Source organism: Protopterus annectens, chromosome 1.part0 (assembly GCF_019279795.1).
Source record: "Protopterus annectens isolate FY-2018-M chromosome 1.part0, PAN1.0, whole genome shotgun sequence".
In the NCBI taxonomy this organism is placed as follows: Eukaryota; Metazoa; Chordata; order Ceratodontiformes; family Protopteridae; genus Protopterus; species Protopterus annectens.
This window is the reverse complement of record NC_056725.1, coordinates 854,401,584-854,428,581: the sequence shown is the minus strand read 5'-3', so window position 1 is coordinate 854,428,581 and position 26,998 is coordinate 854,401,584. Positions and strand designations below refer to the sequence as shown.

Sequence of the window (26,998 nt, the reverse complement as noted above, 5' to 3'; positions counted from 1 at the left end):
ACTAATGACAAACACCAGCAGGCAATGAAATTTCTGCAGCGATAAATCATGTAACACCAAAACTTTATACCTCAATAACTATATACAGAAGGGTGTGGTGGGTGAGTGAGGCTACTACAGCACCGAGGAATTCAAACAACTACTGTTATGTTAACTGCAGCTTACACAACTGTATTATGTTCATCATTCTCACTCTTTTGGCTATATGGGTTGGTTAGTCAAGACCATCAAACATGGAAGGAAGAATCTTAAGGATCTATGATCCCCTGGAGAGTGGCCCTAGAAAAGTCCGTCATGGTCAAGGAAAAGGAATCCATTTTGTAATACTCTGTAAAAGTATTCACAGAAGACCATGTTGCTGATTACAGAATGCTTCTACAGTTCACCCCTTTCCAGTATGCTGTCACAGAAGCCAAGGCTTTAGTAAAATGTGCCTTGATGCTGCTTGGAATAGATTTGCCATGGTGGGTATAATAAAAAGCAATAGCAAAGACAACTATCTTGAAAGAGTCTGTTCTGATATGGGTTGCCCCTTCTTTGTCCCTTCATAAGGGATAAACATCTGTTTTTTTCAAGATGGTACCAGAGTTGCATATGTATTTCCAGAGTATGAAGAATCTTCTCTCCCTTGTTCTAGAGATATGGATAAAGCAATGGGAGGCCGATGGCTTGTTTTAAAGTAAACGGTGAAACAACTTTGGGCAAAAATAAGGGTTCATCCACAATGAAAGCTTACAACTCACACTCTTCTTGCAGATGTCATGTAATGTATCTTGAGTCCACCTGATGAACTGGTTCAAAGGAAGACATAAGTTCACTTTTCCATCATAAAGTTAAGATCCCAGGAAGGAGCCACTTGCTTTCAATTAAGCCTAAGATGCAAAACTCCCTCCAGAAACTGTTTTACTAAAAACAAAGATGAAATGGGAGGATCCATGAGCAGACATGTTGAAATGGCATAAGGATGTTCACTGACTTGAGGACTAAAAATGGCCAGTGGAAAGTAACTCACACAAATATGTCAGAACCAGTGGTACATAATCCCTGATGGGGAACTGGTTACTGGCTAGACACCAACTAAAAATCTTTTCTACTTACCAATGCAAGATTTCCTAGTAGCAGGTTTTCTTGCTTCCTTTAGTACCTGATGAATGAGGTATAAAAACAGAATCTTCCAGGCAGTTAATTGAAGTTGTTTGAGAATGGGGGTGTATTAAACTCCTCTTGTCTTGTGTGTGGAGTTCCAGTATGTGAGGAAGCTTGTGGTAATGTCCGTTCCATAAGAAATAAAAACCAATGCTGCCCGGGCCAAAAGGGAGTTCAACTACAAAGACTTGGGGAAAGTCCTTAAGAATCTTCAGAAATACCCTACGCATCAGTGGAAAGTGCAGAAATGCATAAAGGAATTTTAAAAACCATGAGAATAAGAATGACTCTGTTTTCCAGGCTTCCATGCAAGGAATCCAGGTGCAGAATTTGTTCAGTTGTCTGGTTTGAAAGAAGACCAACAGATCCATTTGAGTTATTCTCTGGATCAATTCCTAGATGACCCCCCCCCCCCATTCAGTTTCCATTTGCAATGGTCTGTCCTGTTCCTGTTCAACTCACCTGCCACTATATTTTGCTCTGACATAATGTAAGATGCTTGGAGGGTTAAGGAGTGCTGGAGAGCTACCTCCTAAGCCATTATAACCAGAGTGAACAGATGGTATGACCTGGTGCCACCCTGTTTATGTAGGACATCACTGTGGTGCTGACTAGAGGTACTGTGGACCACAGATGAAGAAATTGTAAGACATGGACCATAGCCAACATCTCTGACATACATGTATTGTTCAACCTGAAAAGTTTCACAGGACTTGCACCTTTACCCCTAAAAGAGAAACTGCTCCAGAAACAAAAATGTGAGGAGCCTGTAGCTACTGACCGACTTGAGATCGGGAAACAAGGGGAAACCTGCATTTAAGGCCTTTTGCTTACTCTACCAGTGCAGTTCCTTTCTGATAAGGCATAAAATTGGAATTTTAAATCCCAGAGGATGAAAATGTTGGGTCCATGTGTTTTTTTAAATAAACCATTGAATTTTTCTCAAGTGTAACCCACCGAGAGAAATTATGGCAGTCAGTTCCAGTAAATGAATATGTTGGGTCTATGTTTTTGAATTTCTCATGTGTAACATAGCAAAAGGAATTATGAGAGTCAAAGAAGCCCTGAACCAAATGATCCGGAGATATTCTCTTGCTAAAGTCCAAAACTGACTGGAGATGCTCAAAGTTTCCAGATAAAAAAGTACCTTTTTTTGGTCAGAAAAGTGTTTTGCTGAGAGGTGTCTTTTAGACCGTTAAGAAACACAATTCTGTGTGATGGAGTCAAGGAGGATTTTTGAACATTTATCTAGACTCTCAGATCAGAATGAAGACAGAAAACCCATGTTAAAGATTCTTGACATCTGGAAAAACATTCTGCAAAGATAAGAGTCACCTAAATAAGGAAATATGATAATGGCATGTAGTCTGCAATGAGCTATCACTGGATTTAAACACTGTTAAACATGCATAGAATTGTAGATAACCCAAAGGGTGATGAAGACAAAGAGAACCTGAGAAAAGTCTTGAAGCCTGTGGTTATGGGGATGTGATAAGCATCCTTTAGCTCTAATGTTGCAAAAAACTCAGAGGAGGAATGAGGGAGAACAGACTTTTGAAAGGTCAGCATTTTGAATTTTGGGACCTTCACAAACAGATTAAGAAAAGATCTGCATCTAGAATACTTTTAAAACACAACCCTTTCCAAAAAGCCATAGGTGAAGGCAAAGCCCTAGTAGAGTGGTCCTTGATCATGCCTGGAATAGGTTTGTTGTGGTGAGTATACAAAAAGTAAATATCTTGAGGCAGCCATTTGAATCAGTCTGTTTTAAACACAGGTTGTCTCTTCTTACTGTCACAACAGATGAACAACTGATCCAAAGATTTAGTTCTGTCAATATAGTACCAGAGTTGCCTGTGGACATTCAAAGTATGGCTTTTCTTCTTCATTTTTAGGTTCAAGAAAAAGAAAATGGGAGATGGATAGTTTTGCTTAAAGTAAACTTGGATACCACTTCAGGCAAAAAAGGAAGGATTCGTTCTCAAAGAAACCCTGTCTCTCGAGAACCACATAGGGTTGAGTCACCATCAGAGCTTGCAACTCATATACTCTTCTTGCAAATGTCAAGAGCAATCAGTGAAACAGTTTTTAATGTTAACCTCAAAGTCAGTCAGATTAGCTAGTTCAAATTGAGTAAGCGTTAGCTTCTCTAACACTAAATTAAAAGGCCAAGGAGGGGTCATTGGTTTTCTTGGAGGCCTCTTATGCAAAACCCCTTTAAAAAATATTCTGACATGAGAATGCAATGAAAGAGGAGGATCCATGGGCAGATATGCTTAAATGGCCAATAACTGAACCTTGGTGGAGGAATAAGAAAGGCCACAGGATAGCAACTCACTCAAATATTGTAAGACAAGATCACAACTATTACGTTGTTGGCATCAACTAGAAAACCTTTTTCATTTGCAAATACACAATTTTCTAATAGCAGGCTTTGTTGCTTCATTAGTACCTGATGCTGTGTATCAAATGCCTCTATTCTTGTGTAAGAAGACCCATTCTGTGAGGAACCTTCTGGTAATTGCCCCTGGTCATTTCCAAAAGAATTGAGGACCAATGTTGCCTGTGCCAGAAGGGAGTCACCACAATGATTGGGGGGGGGTCCTTCTGAATTTACAGATGTACCCCAGATATCAGTGGAAAGGGTGGAAATGCATACAGGAAAAAAATCCAGTCCAAGGAAAAGAAAAGTACAGTTGTGTACACTTACCATAAATGTAGATGTTCGAGTGTATTCACTGTTGCAGTCATTACATTTGGGTAATCTGCTGGCAGGTTGCCCTCAGTCGGCCTGAATTCCAAAGTCTTGGGTCCTACGTCAGTGGCAGTTTTCTCTTCCATGATGTCAGGTCGTCAGGGGTATAAAACATGCAGCAGATGCCATTTTCTTTAGTTTTTCTTGCCCCTAATGTCAGGTGCCCCCAAAAAGGTAGCAGTGAATACACTGGAACATCTACATTTATGGTAAGTGTACACAACTGTACTATGTTCTTCGTGTTTCACTGTTGCAGTCATTATATTTTGGTAGAATCCCGAAGCTATGGTTGGGAGGCTGGAGCTAAACAGCATTAGGTGCGGCTATAAGGCCCTGCAGCACTGCAGTGGCAAAGCCTGCCCAGGACTTAGAGCAGAGAGGCAAATGGTAATGCTTTGTAAAGGTGTGAACAGAACTCCAAGTAGAAGCCTCTAGAATGTCTTTGGTTGGTACTCCTCTGAGACAGGCTGCTGAAGTAGCTGCAGCTCTGGTGGAATGAGACCTAATGCCCTTGGGTACAGATTTACCATGGTGTAAGTAGCAGAAACGGATGCAGTGGCTTATCCACTTTGAAATTGTCTGCTTTGAAATAGCCTTTCCTTCTGATCCTGCAGCATATGACACTAGTAATTGCTCAGTTTTTCTTAGAGCTTTTGTCCTGCTCAAAAAGAATCTTAGCTGTCTGTGTACGTCCAAGGAATGCAGAATTCTCTCCCCCTTGTTCTGCGGATTTGGATAAAAAGTTGGCAGATGAATTGTTTGGTTAAGAGCCACACTGGAAACCACCTTAGGCATAAAAGTAGGATTGGTCCTCAGAGACACCCTGTCTGGGTAAAATATGACAAAAGGCTCTACAGCCATGAGGACCTGTAGCTCTGAAACTCTTCTTGCTGAAGTAATTGCTAGTAGTTGTTTTCCATGATAAGAACTTTAGATCAGAGGTAGCAGCTGGTTCAAATGGAGGCAGGGTGAGCTTTTCCAACAAATAATTGAAATCCCATGCAGGTAATAGTGATCTTCTAGGAGGCCTAAAATTGTTGGCTCCTCTAAGATACTGTTTTAATAAAGGATGAGAAAAGATTGGTGACTCTATTGTAATGAGCCGAAATGGCAGAGGCATGGATTTTGATTGATGAGAAAGACAGGCCTTTGTCAAGCATCTCAGTTAAGTATTGTAATATCCGAGGAACATTTGGTTCTGCTGTATCAGTTCCTTGTGCTTGATTCCAAGCACAGAATCTCTTCCATTTATCAGCATAAGATTTTCTTGTACTAGGCCTTCTGGCTTCCAAAATGACATCCATCACAGCTTTAACTGAGAGGTGTTGTTTGTATGACTACACGATTAGCCATGCTGCCAGGTTCAGAGTCTGTAGTTGATTGTGCAGGATCCGAGTTGTGGTCTTTGAAGCAAGGTCCAAGCTGGGTATTGAGCCAAGTTCCTTAGGATTGGGAACCAGTATTGGCAGGGCCAGTCCGGGGCAATTAATATCTTTGGCTTCTCTTGTCTGACTTTTAGGAGGACCTTGGGTAGAATAGGCAGAGGAGGAAAGGCGTAAATTGATAGGTTTTTCCAACTGAAGGATAGGGCGTCCACTTTCCATGCCGGTCTGTGATAAGTCCTTGCTCAGAATCTTTTCAATTGATAATTTTGAGGAGAGGCAAATAGATCTATGTCTGGGCTCCCCCATTTCTCTGTTATCATGCTGAAGACTTGTGGATTTAGTTTCCACTCGTGAGGATCCATAAGGTTTCTGCTTAAGTCGTCTGCCAGAGTGTTTTGTTTTCCTGGCAGGAATTTAGCTTGAAGATGTATTTGGTAGGTCAAAGCTGTGTCCCACAGTGCCATGGCTAATCTGCAAAGGGTGTATGAGCATGTGCCCCCTTGCTTGTTTATATACCACATGACTGTGGTGTTGTCCGTCTATCAGTAGTTGTCTGGATGAAGTAAGTCCTTGAAGGCTGTTAGGGCATTTTGAACAGCTAGCATCTCTTTCTGGTGGATATGTAGATGCATTTGTTTTGGTGTCCATAAGCCTTGAATGCATCTTCCTGCCATGTGGGCTCCCCAGGCATAATCTGATGCGTCTGTTGTTAAGGTTTGGCTGGCAGGGGGTAGAGTGAAGGGCAGTCCCATGTTTTGGTGACATGCCTTTGCCCACCATAGAAACTCCTGTTGCAGGCAGGGAATGAGAGGAATCATTGTTTCCAGACTGTGAATGTTGACTCCTTAAACTTTTTAGGTACCATTGAAGTTTCCTCATATGCAGTCTTTCATATGGAATTAGTAGGATGCAGGATGCCATGAAGCCCAGAGCCTGCAGAATTTGTCTTGCAGAAGACTTGGTTTTTGTTGCCATCAGTTTGAAGTAAGTAGTCAGTTGCCTTTACTTGTCTGGCGTGAGGTAAGCCATCTGGGCAGTTGTATCTAAGCTTGCACCCAGGAATGTTATCTTTTGACAGGGTACCAGTTGTATTTTCTTTTCGTTTATTGTGTAGCCTAGGCATGTTAGAAGCCTTTTTACAAATGCCAGGTGTCGAAGAAGACTGTCCTTGTTCTCTGCTTGAATGAGACAGTTGTCCAAGTAAGGATATATTTGTATACTTCTTTGTCTGCAAAATGCAATTACTGGTGCCAGGCACTTTGTAAAGACCCTGGGCGCAACAGATAAGCCAAAGGGCAGTACAGAAAATTGGTAATGCATTAAGCTAGCCTTGAATCTGAGGCATCTTCTCCACGATTGTCTTATTGGGACATGCAGGTGTGCCTCTTTTAGGTCTACAGTCACCAGCCAATTATTCTTGCCCAGCATGGGCAGAAGCTGCTGCAAAGTCAGCATTTTGAATTTTGGAATGTCCAGGTTGTTGTTTGTCTTTCGGCTTTTCCCGGTTAGGGGTTGTCACAGTGGAACTCCGGTCCGCTAATGATTGGCAGTAGATTTTTACGAAATGCTGAGGTGCCAGCTCGACACCCAACCTTCAACGAAGGCATGCCCATTTACACACGCATGTCTTTCGAATGCTACCCAACCACGGGGAGGACATGCAGACTCCACGCAGAAGGCACTCCCCAAACCAAGCCGAGAATCGAACGGGAGAACCTCTTGCTGTGAGGTAACGTTACAGCCGTACCACCGCGGCATTTGTCCAGGTATGTGTTCAAAATCGATAAATCCAGTACTGGCCACCAGGCCTTGCCCTTTCTGGGTACCAAGAACAGTCTTGAGTAAAAACCTTGTCCTTTTTCCTGTTCTGGTACTGTCTGATTGGCCCCCATATCCATGAGGGACGTAACCTGTTTCTGTGCCTCTGCCCATTGATTTTTTGGCAGATCTGGCCAACCATTTGCCACTGACAGAGTGTGGAAATGGAATCTGTACCCCTGTGATACGATGTTTAGTACCCACTTGTCCTGGGTTATTAACTGCCAATTTTGAGCAAAAAGTGCTAATTTTCCCCCTATGGGTGCTGCCAAAAGATAAGTGCTTGGTGTAGGCAGAGGAAAGTCATTGGGATTGCTTTCTGTAGGTTTGCGCATCATCTCCTCCAGATTTGGAGGTGGAAGCGCCCCATTGCTTTGACCTGTATGAATCTTGCGCCTGGTATCTGAAACCCTTACGGTGTCTGGATTTGCCCCTTTGAGCACTGTCTCACACAGGAAAAGACCATTTTTTGTAGGCCAGTGTCTACTGAATCTTGGTGGCTGCACTTGTAAGAAGTCTTTTAACAGTTTGCATACACTTAGCTTTGTCTTCCATTTTCTTTAAAACCTCTTCTGCCTTAATACCAAACAGAGAATCATGCTGTAAAGGTGCATCTAGCAATTTAGCTTTAACATGATCAGGCAAATTTTGTTCCTTTAACCAGGCATGCCTCCTAATCACAGATCCAGTAACTGCGGCCCTGCAGGAGGCCTCTAAGGAATCAAAACCACATTGCAAAGTATGCTTTCCAACTTGTTCAGCTGCATGCAATAATTCCTGCAATTCTTTATTTTCTGCACATTCCGAAATCATCATTTTCTGATTCAGCAATCCCATAACATGTTGTTGGTACTTAAGCATATGAAATTGACAGTTTAAGGCCCTGATTGCCAAGGTTGCAGATGTATAACCCCCCCCCCCTCTGTCTAGTGCCCTTGAATCTCTGTCAGAGAGGGTAGGATTTTTTGCTGTTGAGGCCTTAACTCCCTTTGGACCCTGTGAAATAGTTTCAGGATCAGCAGCAGGGTTTCTAAAAAAGAAGAAGTTATGTACTCACCATAACGTTCCATCTGAGTAGGTAACTTCGTCTGCAACCTGTGGGCATCGGATCCGAGCCGGTAGCTTTCCAAGCTTACAGATCCTAGCTCCAAGCTCCTCCCCCTTACCCATAATACCCAGCTACCTCCTTGTAACCCTCAGATCGAGTTTGCCAGAGAAGGCAATAGACAGTTTCTATAACCTATTAATCCTTATCATTTTGCAAGGGTGATGACTGAACAAGATATACACAGGCTCGTAACTAGCAAACCCTAGGTCTGGGGGAAGGAGGGAGGGTCGGTTGCAGACAAATGAAGTTACCTACTCAGATGGAACGTTATGGTGAGTACATAACTTCTTTATCTGAAGTAGCTAACTTCATTTGGTCTACAACCTGTGGGACAGAGTCCCCAGCTACCCGTAGCTTGGGAGGCCCTTATGGAAGGATATTCCGGAGCACTGCAGAGCCAAAAGAAGCACGGGAGCCAAAAGAAGCACGTCCTCTGGATATGAGATCCAATTTATAGTATGAAATGAAGGTATGTGAAGAAGCCCAAGTTGCTGTGGCGCAAATGTCATCTAAAGAGACCCTTGACCAAAAGGCAGCAGAGATAGCCATAGATCGTGTAGAGTGGGCTCGCACTTTTAGGGGCTCAGGACAACCGGAACCTTTGTAGGCGAGGAGAATGCATTGGGAGATCCACCTCGCTAATGAAACTTTAATGACTGGCTTTCCCAAACGCGATTTTGCAAAGGACACAAAAAGTTGGCCAGATTTTCTGATATCTGCAGTTATTTTCAGGTAGAAACACAGTTGTCTGTGAACATCCAAACAATGGAGTCTGTACTCTCCTTTATTCTGAAAATTTGGAAAGAAGACCGGTAAGATTGATAGACTGATTGATATTGGCCTCTGAGGATACTTTGGGCAGGAAGGAGGGATTGGTCCTGAGGGAGACCCTGTCCTTATAAAAAATGATGTAAGGAGGTTTACAGCACAGAGCATGAAGTTCGGAAATTCTCCTCGCGGAAGTAATGGCAATCAAGAAGATTGTCTTCCAAGATACATACTTTAATTCCACTGTGGCTGCCGGTTCAAATCAGGCCCCAGTTAGAGCTTGAAGAACTATGGTAAGATCCCATGGAGGTACTGTATCTCTAATCGGGGGTCGTAACAAGAAGCCTCATTCATGAATGATTTACAGATCTTGGATGAAGCCAGAGGCCCTGAACTGTTACCTATGTGATAATGAGAGATAGCTGCCTGCTGGACTTTAATAGTGGACGCACTAGCTCCCTGCTGAAAGGCATGTGAAAAAGTCTAGAACTGCTGGGACGGGGGCCGTGAAAGGATTTAGATTAATCTCTGCCCAGATGGAACAACGCTTCCATTTACTCTTGTAGATCTTTCTGGTGGATGGTTTGTGCGCGGCCAACAGGATGGCCTTAACAGAGGAGGATAATCTGGGAGTCCTAGCCATTAGGGGAACTGGATCAACCAAGCTGAAAGCTTGAGATGACCCAGATCAGGGGTCTTGAGCCCCAGTGGATGGGAAATCAGATCTGGACTGGGATCTAGGATCCAGGGAGGATGTACTAGATGAGACCGTAAGTAAGGGAACCAGGTCTGGCAAGGCCAGAATGGGGCTATGAGGATAACTCTGCTCCCCAACCGACGAGTTTTCTGTAGGAACTTTGCTATCAAGGGAAGAGGGGGATAAGCATAGAGAAGACCGGATGGCCAAGCATGAACTAGAGTGTCTCTGGGGCCTTCCCCTGGTGGGGGAATCAGAGCGAAGAACTCGCTGCATTTTGCGTTTGAAGGCGAAGTGAAGAGATCGCACCAAGGTTGACCCCAGGTGAGGAATATCTGGTTCGCTACTGTTGGGTTCAGAGACCACTCGTAAGGTGAGAGAATCGTTCGACTCAGCCTGTCTGCCAAGATGTTTGACCGACCTGGAATGTGCGTTGCTATGAGAAAGCGGTTGGTGGAGATCGCCCATTCCCACACTCTCATGGCCTTCCCTGCAAAGAGGATAGGATCTGGTTCCCCCCTGTTTGTCTATGTACTAGACTACAGACATGTTGTCTGACTGAATTGCAATCGTACCCGGAGGAAGAAGGTGATGGAGAGCCTGCAACCCCAAAAGCACCGCCCTCATCTCCAGTACATTGATATGCAGTGAGGTCTCTGTGGGAGTCCACGTGCCTTGGACAGGTCTGCCCCTGTAATGCCTCCCCACCCGAGGAGAGATGCGTCCGTGGTCACCGTGACTTGTGGGGGAGGTAGGATGAAAGGGCATCCTTCACGAAGGTCTGTGGAATGAAGCCACCAGAGGAGCGACTCCTTGCACACCCTGCTGAGAGGAATAGGGGTAGACAGGGGTTGAAAAAGAATAGACCGTTGCACTCGAGTCCACTGAAGGATTCTCATCTTTAGACGGGCGAACAGAGATAGAGTAATGGCAGGCCGCCATGGATCCCAGGGCCCTCAGGATCAATACGGCCGGTGGTGCAGGGGACTGTAAGAGGTCCAAGATTTGGAGGTAAAGATTGCGTAGCCTGTCGGTGGACAAGAAAAGTCTGGATCGTGTTGCGTCTATCCTGGCCCCTATGAAATCCAAAATTTGAGTGGGTTGCAGGGATGATTTCCTGAGGTTGATCGAGATCCCTAGTTGTTGAGCTAGTTTTAACAGGTAATCTCTGCTTGAGCAAAGTTGATGCCTGGTGGGGGCGGTAAGGAGCCAGTCGTCGAGGTACGGGAAGACCTGTATGCCCTGAAGTCTCAGGTGGGCCGCTACTACTGCCATGACCTTGGTAAACACCCTGGGGGCTGTGGTGAGACCAAAGGGTAGGACCCTGAATTAGAAGTGACTGGTTCCTAGCCAAAAGCGGAGAAACTTCCTGGATAGTCTGTGCATAAGAATGTGGTAGTATGCGTTTTGGAGGTCTATTGAGCATATCCAGTCATTCTCCTGTAACAGTGGGAGGATAGATTGAATAGTGACCGTCCGGAATTTCTCTGTGTACTAACAGGTTCAGTGTTGATAAGTAGAGTATGGGTCTTAGGTCCCCCATCTTTTTTGGCACCAAAAAGAACCTGGAGTAAAACCCTAATCCGGACTGCCCTGGGGGGACGAGCTGGATTGCTCTTTTTCTTAGCAGCTTTTGAATTTCTATAGCTGCTGCATCCCTCTGACCGGGTTGGACATCGGGGATTCCTCGTGATCGAGGAGGGGAGGTTAAGAAGGGGATTGAATATCCTCTGGATACAATTCGGAGCACCCAGCGATCTGTGGTGATGGACTCCCATTTGACTAGGTGTTCAGAGAAGCGCCCCCGACTGCCTCCTGAGAAGGGCAGTTGGGCAACCCCTCAGGGCTGCTGCGTGGAGCAGTTTATAGTTCTTGAGCAGGTCACCCCTGATGTCAGGGGAGGGGACTGGGAAGCTACTTTGGAATACAGGGAGCTCATATGGCAGTTGAGGCTAGATGCAGGAAAGCCACCTGGACTAAATGATACTATAAGTATCAGTTCGGTGTTAAGGTTAAGAAGGTCAAGGCTACGACTGTGGTTCACTGGGGATTTTTTATATATATATATATTTTTTTTTTTATTTTCCATTTTCATTTGGTCACATTCCCTAGTCCCCTTCGTCTGTTATTACATTTTTTAGAGCAGCTTTCAGTATTTTTTAATGGTTTGAATTCTAAAAATTGATATTCTGGGAAAATCATAGCAGTTTGAACCACATTGTTTATAAACTATTTCGCGAAACAGCAAATGAGATGTTTAATATTAAATCACTTGGTTTTTTAAACTATATGTAAAACATCAAAAAAAAATACCACGAAATACCGCTTTTCTTTTAAAGTGTACTTTATTGCAACTAAACCGAAGCTACTGGCATCTTAACATCTTTTACCTGTGTAGATATGTTTTTACTTTATTTTATTTAATGTAGAATCGTACTTCATGGTTGTTGAGCTTTTATACCAGAGCTATTATAGCTGTGATTTCTTATTTTTAGGTTCTAAAATTGATAATACAGTATTTAATGTTCACTTTGAAAAGTTTAAAACTTTATAGAACTGCATTTGCTGATTTTTCTCAGTGCCTGTGTCATGAAAGATAATTTCTAAATGATTGCATTTTTCTGCATTTTTTGCTTATTTGATCGCATATTTTGTATGATTTTGAAATTGCTTTAGTACATCCTTGCAGGATGAAACTAAAAATTTTTATGACTTCACATACATTGCAATTAGTTGCTATTATATATTTCTTAGCACAAGAACGCTGTGTAGATACTAGGCTGTCGGTTCTTTTTCTTTAAATACTAATTGTCAATTAATCTAATTGGTTTCAATTTGACTTTGGTTTATGGTATTTAAACTTTGTTGTGTGGGGCTTTTCATTGTCTGAGGAAGCGTGGTTGTACCCACGCGAAAGCGCTTACCGTTACCCACTGTTTTATGGATTAAAGGATTTTTTACCTTACTTTTATTACGTCTACTTGCTTGCTTCATGGATTATTGATTGCACATTCATTTATTGCTTTACTGCATCGTGGTAGAGATCAGGTTACTGTTTTTGCTTTTGACTTTCTACGTTGTGTTTCCTGGTCTCCTTAAGCTGCAGTTGCCTCTTGATTTTTTTGAAACATTCATTTTGTGTGGTAACTGCTCTACACGATGGATGCTCAGGTTGTGGAGCTTGACTATAGACCGGAGTCGAGGGACATTGTACATATACCAGATGGACTGCTGCATCGGGTCTCAAACCCTTTATTGGCTCTGGAGCTTGGTGAGTTTTCTACTGATTCTGTAACTTTTATACCTGAAGAGAATATCGCTGATTTTAACCTAACTGTTAAAGACTTTGAAGATAAGCTGTATTTACTGCAAAGATATGCCTGGCAGAGGCAGCACCTTGAGGCTTCTTTACATCACCGCATTGTCCCCAGGGGAATGCGTGTTTTTTGTATGCCATCTTATGGGAGCAATCATCCGGCCCTCCTCAAGAAATGGCAGGACTTAAACATAGAACAAGGCTTCAGATATATGTCACTGCTGAATGAATATTTTTTACCACTTGAAACTGAACTGCGTAAAGAAATAGACTGTATGCATAAAAGTCTGTGTGAAAAATTTAAATCTGACTTTGCTAAAAAGAAACTACAGACTATATTTTCACAAGTCAGTTCTTTCAGTGATAAATTGAAACACATTAAGCTTAAGAAGCTACAGAGAGATTTTAATGACTTCCAAACTGGTCAGATTTTTGTTTGGCCGAGGCATAACACTACCCAGACTTATGAACAGCAACAGGCCTCCTCCATAAATTCAGGCGTTGAAGCTACACATTCTAACACTCCTGCTTTACCTAGTGAAAACCTTCTTTTGCCTTTTCCGTCTACTACGGAAATAAATGCTTCTAATACTGTTGGAGCTGAACTACCTAATCTAACAGCATCTTCTGCCACACCCCCCCCCGAATCAGCTAGCGTTTGTTGATACACATCGTGCTAACCAATTAGGGGCCAGATCCAAAACTACCCAAGAAGCAGGTCGTTTTTTACCCTACCCGATAAAACAAAGATTCCAAGGGAGAGGACGTTCGCAAAGCAGAGGGCCAAGGAAGCGGAAGATATCGGAAGAGAAGTATGGAGTGACAAGAAGACAGAGGATGTGATTGACTTATTTGTTAATTTATCTCATCATGTTATGGATTCATCTGATGCTAGTCTAATTAACAAAGGTCTCAACTTCATTCCAGCCCAATGTAGCAGTTTGACTGATGTATTATGTGACTTACGTGTTTTTTGTAGGAGTGTAGCTTTGAAATTGTTTTTTAAAAATAATTCAGCTGAACAAGGCAGGGACTCACAATGTACTGATCCTACGGCCCTGAAATGCAAGAGTAATTTTTCACCTCCTTTATGTTCGAATCTCGAATGTTTCTTAAAAGCCTGTGAGAGAGACTTTTACTCTTTGTTTTCCACCCATAAGAAAAGGATAGCCTACGTAAATTTAACTACTAATGAGATGGCCTCACTTAAGAAATTTAAACAACTCTCAGATATAACTTTCAGACCTGCTGACAAAGGGGGTGGGACTATCATTATGAATAAGGTTGACTATATCTCTTTAATGCTTAATATGTTGTCTGATAATGACACTTATAAAATTATTTCTCAGAAAGATATAAATTCTATAGTGTCAAATGTGCATGCCACCCTACATGATTTGCTTATGTGTAGGCAGATATCTCCAGAATTTTACAGCTATTTATTTATAGAATTTCCAACTGTTCCTATGATAAAAGGCTTACCAAAGACTCATAAACAGGTCGAACCTTTACCCCTTAGGCCTATTGTTTCAGGTGGCAATTGGGTTACTGCAACAATTTCAAATGCCCTTGAAAAGTTTCTTAGACCAATAGTAGATGTGGTTCCATCTATTTTGAAAGATACCTATCATTTGTTGAATAGCCTGAATGAATTGACTCTTGACACTAGGAACAAAGAATACATCCTTATAACTCTTGATGTAAAAAACCTCTTTACTTCCATCCCCAATGATTTGGGTCTGGAAGCTATAAGAGAGTTGTTGGTCAGGGATACTGGTTTTTCGACTGATAAGATAATTTTGATTTGCCAACTATTAGACCTGGTACTCAATAATAATCTTTTCACTTTTGATGGTAAAACATATTTGCAGACTTGGGGTGTAGCCATGGGCACCCCATGCGCAAACACTTATGCAAACCTGGTAGTTTTAAATTGGGAAAAGGAATTTCTTTTCAGTAATATTGCATTTGAAAAGATTAAATTCTACAAGCGGTTTGTAGATGACGTCCTTTTAATTTGGCAAGGTACGCTGGAAGAATTTAAACAGTTCCAGCAGTTTTTAGAAACTACTACTACTTACCTAAAATTTACAATGGAAGCTTCCAAGGAATGTGTAAATTTTCTGGACGTCTCTCTGACCCTTAATGAACAAGGAAAGGTTATTTCCTCTATTTTTAGAAAACCAACCTGGACCAACACATTACTCCAATATAATAGCATGCACCCAAGACATACGTTCCCTGGTATTGTCAAGAGTCAATTCATTAGGTTAACTAGACTATGTCAGGATAGAGAAACTCTGGAGCAAGAAATTAATAAAATGGAGCTCCTTTTTTTGAATAGAGGTTATGACTCTAAACTAATTAACTCTATTAAAAATGAAATTCTGTATCCTCCAGAGTTAGGCTTACATTTACCTAAGAAACCCAATTTCTTTAGAACTAAGACGTCAGGAAAGTTGTTCAAGATTCCTTACGTCACAAAATACACCAGTGATGTAAAAAGTTTAGAAAAGGTTGTTTGCAGGAATTGGAACATTTTAATGACTGATACTTTAATATCTAATTTAGTTGGCAGTCACCCTACTTTCTTATATAGAAACTGCCCTAATTTGAAGCAAATACTGTGTAAAGATTATAGTTCAGCTTCTAGAGTAGCCACTTTGAGTATAGGTACAGTTCCTTGTGGTAACTGCAACAGGTGTAACTACATTTGTTCTGAGATAACTTTCATTCACCCTACTTTGAACTTTATTTTTCATTTTAATACATCAGCTACTTGTAACTCTAGAAACTTGATTTACTTAGCTACATGTACAAAATGTACTGCTTTTTACATTGGGCTCACAAAAAGAAGACTAGTTGACCGTATCTATAATCATCTATATGAAATCAGGAAAGAATCAGATACCAATGCCTTGGCCCAACACATAATAAATCATAGAGACCATACATTTTTATTTAGAGTGTTAGAAATAGTACCCCTGAATCCTAGAGGGGGAGATGACTCTAATAATTTAGCCTTGACAGAACTAAGATGGATACTGAAATTCAATGCTCATAACTTTCCTGGCCTAAATACGTTTGTTTCCATTAAGCCTATCTTGAATGCTAGGAAACGTTAATGTAAATATTACATGTATACACCTTTAATATATAGAAAATCTCCATTTAGCTTTCAATTTGTCTTTTAAAAAAATTATATTTTTTCTATAAGCTTAATTAATTATAAGTTTAAAATATATATATCCTTTTTTAGGCTACACTATGATATTTATAATTAAAAATATGATCTGTTTAGTTCATTATCAGTAGTGACATTTATTGTTCTAGCCTTAGACTTTCAGTTTGGTTATTTTATAGTATACTTCTTAAATTTTGTCTGGCCTAATTCAATTTGGTAAGCATAATTGATGTGCATAGCAAGCAATTTAATTAATATCCTGTCTATTTAACTTATAGTTTTTATATACTTTTTTATTGTCATAATATTCTCTATATACACTTTTTTATACACTTGATAAGGTTTAGATGTCTTTCATAAAAGCTGACAGTTTCTTCTTTTTTGTTAAGTCAAGTTGTATGGTTAGTTCATACCTATAACGTTTACTTAGTATAAGCTGTCCCTGAGTAAATAAAAACTTTATTATTATCTAATTTGGTTATTTTCATATACTTATAGTTAATGAATTTATGATATATTTCCTTCTAAAAAGTTTTGATAAAAAATTTTATTTAAAAATCTATCAATAGAGTACCTATCCAATTCTGTTATGTAGTTCATTATTTCTAAATATATTTTTTTCTTTTGATACATCAGCGATGTTAAACTAGAATAAAATACCTTAAACAATTTAAATAACTTGTGTTTAGATGAACGTTAAGGGATAGTTACATATTGTTGTTTTAATCATTGTTTCGCTTTTATTTATTATTCGACAACCATCATAGAAGTTGGCTAGTTGCTTTGAAGTTGTATGTGGCGGTTGCTAGAACTGCAGCTTTTGTCTGCACTATTATTGTGCGTAACTGAAGCTAATTAATTTACAACTATATATGGTTGCCATTAGCAACCAATCTGACTTTAAACAAGGTCATTGTTGGATCTATTTTGACCACGAAATACCGCTTTTCTTTTAAAGTGTACTTTATTGCAACTAAACCGAAGCTACTGGCATCTTAACATCTTTTACCTGTGTAGATATGTTTTTACTTTATTTTATTTAATGTAGAATCGTACTTCATGGTTGTTGAGCTTTTATACCAGAGCTATTATAGCTGTGATTTCTTATTTTTAGGTTCTAAAATTGATAATACAGTATTTAATGTTCACTTTGAAAAGTTTAAAACTTTATAGAACTGCATTTGCTGATTTTTCTCAGTGCCTGTGTCATGAAAGATAATTTCTAAATGATTGCATTTTTCTGCATTTTTTGCTTATTTGATCGCATATTTTGTATGATTTTGAAATTGCTTTAGTACATCCTTGCAGGATGAAACTAAAAAATTTTTTATGACTTCACATACATTGCAATTAGTTGCTATTATATATTTCTTAGCACAAGAACGCTGTGTAGATACTAGGCTGTCGGTTCTTTTTCTTTAAATACTAATTGTCAATTAATCTAATTGGTTTCAATTTGACTTTGGTTTATGGTATTTAAACTTTGTTGTGTGGGGCTTTTCATTGTCTGAGGAAGCGTGGTTGTACCCACGCGAAAGCGCTTACCGTTACCCACTGTTTTATGGATTAAAGGATTTTTTACCTTACTTTTATTACGTCTACTTGCTTGCTTCATGGATTATTGATTGCACATTCATTTATTGCTTTACTGCATCGTGGTAGAGATCAGGTTACTGTTTTTGCTTTTATATGTAAAACATGTAATTTTAATGATTTTATGATTTTTAGCACACAATGTAGTATTTAACATTTGGATCTTGGATGAATGGTTACTTATTTATTCATTTCATTTGAATTTTAGATGTCCTTTTGATTTAAATAAGAACTGTTTTTTAATGTTGCAGATGGAAATCAATTAATTAATTTACCAGGTGTTATTTAAGTAGAGGTTGTAAGTATTGAATTATTTCACTTGAGAAAGCTCAGAATATTCCGAGCGAAAGCGCTTGTGTTTAGCATTTGTCTTTGAACCTGTCTGGAACCCAATTTTATTTGAACCTGTCTGGAACTCAGTTTTATTTTCTGTTCGTGGAATAAAAGAAATTTGGTTAATCACATTGCCACGTGATTCATCCTGCTGAGATGCCTGGAAACGCTTTTTTATTGGTCTTGTTTGCTGCCTCACATACTTTTTGGTCTTGCCATTTTTTCCATGGCTGCAGAAGCGGAGGTTTTCAACCCAGAGGTCACCCCGGGATTATTGAAGGACACCACCAATGATCCTCCGGTAACTCGAACCGAATTTAATCAGGTTCTTGCGATGTTGACGGAACTAAGAGGTCTTTTGAAAGGGAGTAACGGGGAGGACTCCCTTCCTGCAGGAAACCAGCAATATGCTGCTTTTCAAAGAGGTAAAGTTCCATCTTTTAATGCGGAAGGGCGTAATGGAACACAATCTACGATATTTACTGTTTCAACTAGTTTGGAAGTGCCGAAGGCTCCCAACAACGACCGAAGTGAGCATACTACACGGAGAAACGTTTCTAAGGACAAACAAAAAGACTTCAATTTTTCCAGCTGGGTGGGCCAGCAATTTGCTTTCCATAAAGGTACGTTCTCTCCAAATACTGCTTCCAAGGTAGAAATTGACTTTGATGAATTCAAGAAAAAGTTGTATTCTTTTAGAAGCAATCAATTAGGGATAGACTACCCTAGGGAATGTGTAAATGTTAAGTGCATACCCAAAGGGTTGCGCTTTTATAAATTTCCCAACAACGTTAAATTTGGGACTGCATACTACAAAAAGCTCTGTGATATTTTTGACAGGGCTGGAATTGAGATGTTACAACTAATGATCACTGAATATGAGGCAAAGGCCAAAATTTTGATGGACAAATTGAATGTCTTGAATGAAGCAGTCACTGTTGATAGTGATTTTCCAATGATTAGACATGACTATGAAAAAGTTTTCGATGATGTAGATCAATTTTGTGGGAAGGTAATAAACAGAAAAATGCGGAAGTTAGAAAGGGATTTAATGGAATATAGGGAAGGCTTAGCCTATCCCTCCATTAATAAAACTAGGGTTGAGTATGGGCAAGAAACTGTTAACAGCAATTTGAGGGGTAACGTCTTCCTTAACGAGATGGGCGACCCTCCCCAAAGAAGTGAAAGGCTTGTGGAGAAAGGGAGAAAATTCTCTAATCAGGATTTTCACCAGCACCCCGGGAGAACCGGGGTATGGGGGCAGAAGCACCAAAAACCACCTGGTGCTTGGAGCAACAAACAGCATTAGTCCCTAATTTTGAACCATTAGGGGATATAACAGCTGACTCAAACCCCGCTGTTTTTAAAAACCTTGATTGTACTAACAACATTGTGCAAACAAAAGAAGGAAATTGTGTCATATTCACAAGGAATGATTACACTATTTATAACTACACAGATTTTGGTGTGGATAATATTGCATTTGAGGTCTTTACTCGAGGGCTTCATTTTGTTCCCAGTAAAAGTTGGGATTTACCATCCATGTTGGTTGAGCTCAAACTTTTTACCAGGGGTTTGAACCTGATGCATTTATTTAAGGGTAAACCATGCAATAATCGAGGGCTTGCTAGAACAAGCACTCTAAACCCCTCCACACACCCAGTGGTTAAATTGTTTGAAGATCTAGTGGAGCATGACCTTCATAGGCTTCCCGCCAATGAACCAAACCTAGTGCACGGTAACATCAGTGTTGAGGAACCTGAATTTATTAAATTTTTGGGAAAGGAAGGTATAAGGATCATGAAACCGGACAAGGGTGGGGGCGTTGTGTTAATGTATGACTCTAACTACGAGGCTCACATACATTACATGTTGCAGGATGATGAACAATACACTTTAATTTCCCACAATGAATACAACATTTCTGTTTCTAAAATAAAATACTTACTTTCTGATTGCCTACTGCAGGGTGCCATAAATGAAAGGCTTTACAACTACCTTTATGTTAACAAACCCAGGATTCCTGTATTATTTGGCATCCCTAAAATCCATAAAGGGATAGATCCCCTTGCTTTCAGACCAATAGTAGCAGGTGCAGGAAGTATAACTGAGCAGCTAGGGAAATTTATTAATTACATAACAAAACAGTTTGTACCCCTGTTGGACCACGTATGTAAAGATTCATGGGAGTTTCTTAAAACTATCCCACTGGACAAATTTTCACCTGAGTTGTTAATGGTCACAATTGACATCAAGGACTTGTTCCCCAGTATCCCGCATGACACGGGTCTTGATTGGTTTGGGGATTTCTTCAATATGGAGACCAATCTGGGTAACAATTTAACCAACCTAGTTGTGGACCTAATGAGGGTAGTACTTGAGAACAACTTTGTCTTTTTTAATGGGGAACTTTTTAAACAACGCAGGGGGGTGGCTATGGGAGCCTCCTGTGCCACTCTTTATGCTAATGTGGTCCTCCATAGATGGGAGCGTACACACATTTTTACACCATCTTGGGAACAACACCTGGTTTATTATCGCAGGTATTTGGATGACATTTGCATCCTTTGGGGAGGTGCCGCGAACGAGCTAGCTGCATTTTTGAGCTACATAAATACTACTACCAACTTTTTTCGGTTTACACATTCTGTTAGCAGCACTGAGCTCCACTACCTGGATGTCATTATCTATAAGGACCAGACAACTGGTGGTTTTCAATCTAAGATTTTCCGGAAGCCCACTTTTTCCAACTCATTACTGCACTACAACAGTTTACATCCCTTTTATCAGAAAAAAAGGAATAGTTAAGGGGCAGTTAATTAGGGCTTCCAGGATGTGTAGTAAGTTTGAAGATTTTAACAAAGAAATTGCAACGCTACACTCTATGTTCCTTAAACGTGGGTACCCCTTGGATCTATTGATAACATTAACAGCAGAGGTACGTGCGTTAAGGGACTCCTCCTATGCACCACTTCTTGGTAAAGGCTTAACTAATTCAACTCCATCTTTGGCACCCAGCGCAGACCAATTAGGTAATACTTTTATCTACACATATTCCAGTAACGCCCTGGAGATAGAAAGGGTGATTTCAAAATATTGGTAAATTCTCACATCTCATGAGGATCTTAAACAGAACCTCCCTTCCAAACCAAAATTTATTAGGAAGAGAGGTATTAATTTTAAAGAGTTGTTTGAGAGGAGACCACGGATGTATGAGAGCAGGCAACAACCACACAGAGGGACTCATAAATGTGGAGCCTGCAGCCAGTGTCATGCAATTTTGAACAAACCCAATCTATACCTTAAATCAAGAAAATTTAATATCCAACCGCATGGTTCTTTCTCTTGTGGTTCTAAGGGGGTACTTTACTTAGGTCAATGCATGACCTGCTCAAGTTTTTATGTAGGGAAAACCGAAAGGGAATTAAGAAAGAGGCTCTATGAACATTTCTATGACATAGAGAAGAAAAAAGAAAATCATGCTTTTTACAAGCACTCTCTCAGCTGCCCTAATTTAAAGTTGAAGTTTATAGTTCTTGAGCAGGTCACCCCTGATGTCAGGGGAGGGGACTGGGAAGCTACTTTGGAATACAGGGAGCTCATATGGCAGTTGAGGCTAGATGCAGGAAAGCCACCTGGACTAAATGATACTATAAGTATCAGTTTGGTGTTAAGGTTAAGAAGGGCAAGGCTAGGACTGTGGTTCACTGGGGATTTTTTATATATATATATTTTTTATTTCTTTTTTTTTTTTTTTTATTTTCCATTTTCATTTGGTCACATTCCCTAGTCCCCTTCGTCTGTTATTACATTTTTTAGAGCAGCTTTCAGTATTTTTTAATGGTTTGAATTCTAAAAGAATTGATATTCTGGGAAAACCATAGCAGTTTGAACCACATTGTTTATAAACTATTTCGCGAAACAGCAAATGAGATGTTTAATATTAAATCACTTGGTTTTTTAAACTACATGTATAACATGTAATTTTGATAATTTTATGATTTTTAGCACACAATGTAGTATTTAACATTTGGATCTTGGATGAATGGTTACTTATTTATTCATTTCATTCGAATTTTAGATGTCCTTTTGATTTAAATAAGATATGTTTTTTTAATGCTGCAGATGGAAATCAATTAATTAATTTACCAGGTGTTATTTAAGTAGAGGTTGTAAGTATTGAATTATTTCACTTGAGAAAGCTAGGAATATTCCGAGCGAAAGCACTTGTGTTTAGCATTTGTCTTTGAACCTGTCTGGGACCCAATTTTATTTGAACCTGTCTGGAACTCAATTTTATTTTCTGTTCGTGGAATAAAAGAAATTTGGTTAATCACATTGCCACGTGATTCATCCTGCTGAGCTGCCTGGAAACGCTTTTTTATTGGTCTTGTTTGCTGCCTCACATACTTTTAGGTTTTCCATGGTGCTTATAGCAGGAGTGAATGCAATGGCCTATCCACTTAGAAATGGTTTGCTTTGAAATGGTCTTCCCCTCTGCCCCTGCAGCAAAGGCAACTAACAGTTGTTCAGTCTTTCCGACAGGCTTAGTCCTGTCCAAACAAAATCTAAGTAGTCTGTGCACGTCCAAAGAGTGCAGTATTTGTTCTCCTTTGTTCTTTGGATTAGGAAAAAAAGGTAGGCAAATGGACTGATTATGGGCCACACTGGATACCACCTTGGACATAGGATTGGTCCTGAGGGACACCCTGTCAGCATGGAAAATGATGAAGGGCTCCACTGCCATGAGGGCCTGTAATTCAGACACTCTTCTTGCTGAAGTGATGGCTAGAAGGAAGGCAGTTTTCCAAGAAAGGAATTTCAACTCTGCAGTTGCAGCTGGCTCAAAAGGAGGTAGAGTGAGCTTTTCCAATAGAAAGTTAATGTCCCAGACTGGAGTGGGGGCTCTCCTGGGTGGTCTTAAATGTTTGGCCCCTCTGATGAATTGTTTCAGCAGGGGGTGAGAGAAGAGGGGTGGGCTCAGTATTACAATGTGCTGAAATGGCTGAGGCATGCATTTTAATTGATGAGAAGGAAAGGCCCTTGTGGAGCATCTCTGTTAAGTATTGAAGAATATGCAGTAAGCTGGGCACAGTTGTGCCCATCCCTTGAGTCTGGCTCCAGGAACAGCATCTTTTCCACTTTGCAGCATAGGATTTTCTAGTACTAGGCCTCCTTGCCTCCAGAATGACATCAATCACCTGCTTACTGAGGGATGCTATTGGAGAGCTCAGGGAATAAGCCAGGCTGCAAGATTCAGGGTTTGAAGCTGGGGGTGCAGAATCTGGCCCTCCTGCTGGGACAGCAGGGAAGGGGTCTGAGGGAGGTGCCATGGTTCCAGCAGAGACATACTGTGCAATAGGGGGTACCAGTGCTGGTGTGGCCAGTCTGGTGCAATCAGTACTGTCCTTGGTTTGTCTTGTTTGATCTTTAGCAGAACTTTCGAGAGGAGAGGCAGAGGGGGAAGGCATAAACTGAGATGCTTTCCCAGGTGAAGGAGAGGGCATACACTTTCAAAAGCTTGACTATGGAAAGTCCTTGTGCAGAATTTGTCCAATTAGTAGTTCTGAGGGGAGGCAAAAAGGTCCATCTCTGGGTTCCCCCATTTGTTTCTCAAAATGTTGAATATCTTTGGTTCCATTTTCCACTGGTGTGGGTCCATGAGATTTCTGCTTAGGTCATCCGCAGTGAATTTAGCTCGTCTGGCAGGAATTGCGCTTGTAGGTGCACTTCGTAGCTCAAGGCTGTGTTCCACAGAGCCATGGTTAGTCTGCAGACAGGATACAGGTGGGTTCCCCCTTGCTTGTTTATGTAACACATAACAGTGGTGTTGTCTGTCTTTACCAATAACTGTCCTGGAAGAATGTGGTCCTTGAAGGCTGTCAGGGAATTCTGTACAGCTAACATTTCTTTTTGGTTGATATGCAGGTGCATCTGACTCTGGTTCCATTTGCCCTGAATGCACTGCCCTGCTAAGTGAGCCCCCCCATGCATAGTCTGATGCATCTGTTAGGGTTTGGGCGGCCGGGGTTAGAATGAATGGAAGTCCCTTATTGTGGTCACAGGCCTCTGCCCACCAAAGGAACTCTGTCTTTATACAAGGAATGATGGGAATCATGATTCCAGGTCCTGATAATGTTGACACCTTAGGTTTTTTAGATACCACTATAGTTTCCTCATATGCAGTCTTGCATATGGAATTAGTAGAATGCAAGAGGCCATGAACCCCAGGGTTTGCAGGATTTTCCTTGTAGATAGCTGGGTCTTTGTGGCCAGTAGTTTGAAGTAGGCTGTCAAATACACTTGTTTCTCTGGCGTGAGGTAAGCCATCTGAGAAGTTGTGCTCAAGCTTGCTCCCAGGAATACAATTTGTTGGCATGGTACCAGGTGAGATTTCTTTTCGTTTATAGGTTCATAGGTTTATACTAGGCTATCTGCCCTTAGGCGTTTATAAGCCTAGCCCAAAGTTTTGTGGCTTACGCCACCCCTTATGTTAAAAAAATACTGTGCTCATTAGTTTGTTGTGCCTCTGTCCAGCAGTGACACAGAGATGATTCCCGGGGTAAACCTACGATCTCCCATCCACCGGTCAAGATTTCTCTTGAACAGAGCCAGCGAGGTGCTCTGCCTCACATGGACCGGGATTTTATTCCACAGCATAGGGAGTCTCTGGGTGACAAATCTATCCCTCCAGCATGTCCTATTTATATCCGTGCTAAGGTTTAAGTCGCTTGCTCTAGTGGATCTGGTAGATTTGGATTTTTTTGAGGTGGAGCATGTCCATTAATTCCGGGTTGGACATGGCCTTGTATGTCAGGCACAGGTCACCTCTGAGCAGGCGGTATGCGACTGAATAGAGCTGGAGTTTCTTCAGTCTGGCAGCATATGACAGATTTTGGAGTCCCTTTATCCTTTTGGTGAGGAACTTTTGGGGTCCATCCAATTGCTGCAGGTGTCGGGTGAGATACATCCCGAATGGGGCATTGTACTCGATCATTGGTCTGATAAGTGAAGAGTACAGGGGAACAATGATCTCACTTGATCTGGATGTGAATCCCTTCATGATCAGGTGGGCAATGTAGAAGGCCTTTCTAACCACTTTAGCAATGTGAGTGTCAAAAGAAAGGCCACTGTCAACCTGGGTCCCCGATAACCTCTTCTGTGCTTAATGGATTGCCACCTATATGGTAGCTTGGGGTTACCTTGTTTTTCCCGAAGGGTATGACTATACATTTTTTGGCATTTAACTTCAGGCCATGGATCTGGCACCAGTTATCAGTTTCCGTGAGACCCCTCTGAAGGATATCTGTGTCCGATGTACTTTCCACTATGGCGCCCAGTTTGCAGTCATCTGCAAACGTTGTCAGCCATAGTCCTCCTATGTTTGCCTGTACTTCTGAGAAGTAGATGCCGAACAACAGGGAGCCAAGGACTGAGCCCTGTGGGACACCACTTGTGACCGGCTTGGAGTCTGACATGGCGCCAGCAACTCTAACCCTGTGGGTTCTGTCCTTTAGCCAGTTTGCAACCCATCTTGTGACATATGGGTTTACATTTAAGCTGGTAAGTTTCTCTATAATACCCGAGTGGGGTATCGTGTCGAAAGCTTTTGCAAGGTCAAGGTAGGCTGTATGGACTGCCCTTCCCTCATCAATGGCCTTGGTGACTGTTTCGAGGAAGTCGACCAAGTTCAAAAGGCATGATCTGCCCTTGACAGAGCCAAACTGTGTCGGATCCAATGTCTGCAAGTCCCCTATGTCTTTGTTTATGAGTTCCATTATGATCCTCTCCATAGCCTTGCAGGCCAGGCTTGTTAAGCTTATGGGGCAGTAATTACCAGGGTCCGTAGAGGCACCACCTTTGTGGAGTGGGACCACAGTTGCCGTACGCCACTCCTTGGGCACGTATCCTGTGGTAAGGCTAAGATTAAACAGCTGCCTTATATGTGGGTTTAGTTCCTCGTTGAGTTCATGTAGCACACAGCCGGGGACACCATCTGGTCCCATTGATGCTGTGTTTTTAGCTTTAGAGAGAGCAGCTTTCACCTGCGCATTTGAGAGGTCTGGGAGGCTACACTCCACTGGGATAGTTATCTCTCCTTTTGGGGGGGGGGGGGGTGAAGTTTGCAATGAACCTGTCTGCCAGTATGTTGGCAATGTCTGTGGGTTCAGTGATTTTTGTATCATTTTGGACTAATTCTGCGCATATCTGGGAGTTTCCACCCAGGTTTCTAACATAGCTGAAGAAGGCCTTATGATTGTCTTTTGAATCTATTGTAATTTTTCTCTCAAAGTTGGCCTTGGATGATTTTATGAGTGCTCGTATTTTTTTTTTTTTACTAATAATGATCAAGGGTGTCTTCTCTTTTATGGATTTTGCTCTATCATGTAACAGCTTTCTCCTCTTATTGTAAAGTTTGTTTATGGCTGGGGTCCACCAGACTGGACGTTTGCCCTTGGTGGAAAGAGTCTTGGTTTTATTAGGGATTGTCTGATCCATGCAGTCCTGGAGGTGTTCGTAGAAGGCATTTGTAAGGGCTTCCGCAGCTTGGATTGTGGTTTCCACTGGCTCGGGGGCCTTGAAGGATACCACACCAGTCTTGAGTAGTATGAAGTTTGCTTTAGAGAAGTTCTTCACTGTGGTCTTTTTTGTTTGGGGTGGGGGCGGGATGTGGATTTCCAGTGAGATAAGTTTGTGATCTGATCTCACCAATGAGGGATATACTTCCGTTGTGGAGCATTTTGTCCCCATGTTTGTGATGATGAGATCTAGTATATTTTCTCTTCTTGTGGGAACGGTGACTAGTTGTTCCATGGCATTTGAATTTATGAACTCCAGGAACCTTTGGGCTAGAAAGTTGGGGCTTGAGTAATGTTCCCAGTCTATATTCGGGTA

General features: G+C 41.2%; 1 protein-coding gene across 1 annotated transcript in view; it reads right to left on the bottom strand.

The window, feature by feature from the left end:
- Window positions 1–26,998, bottom strand: part of TMEM30A (transmembrane protein 30A) — a 477,361-nt gene that overhangs the window by 1,955 nt on the left and 448,408 nt on the right. The window lies entirely within an intron of this gene.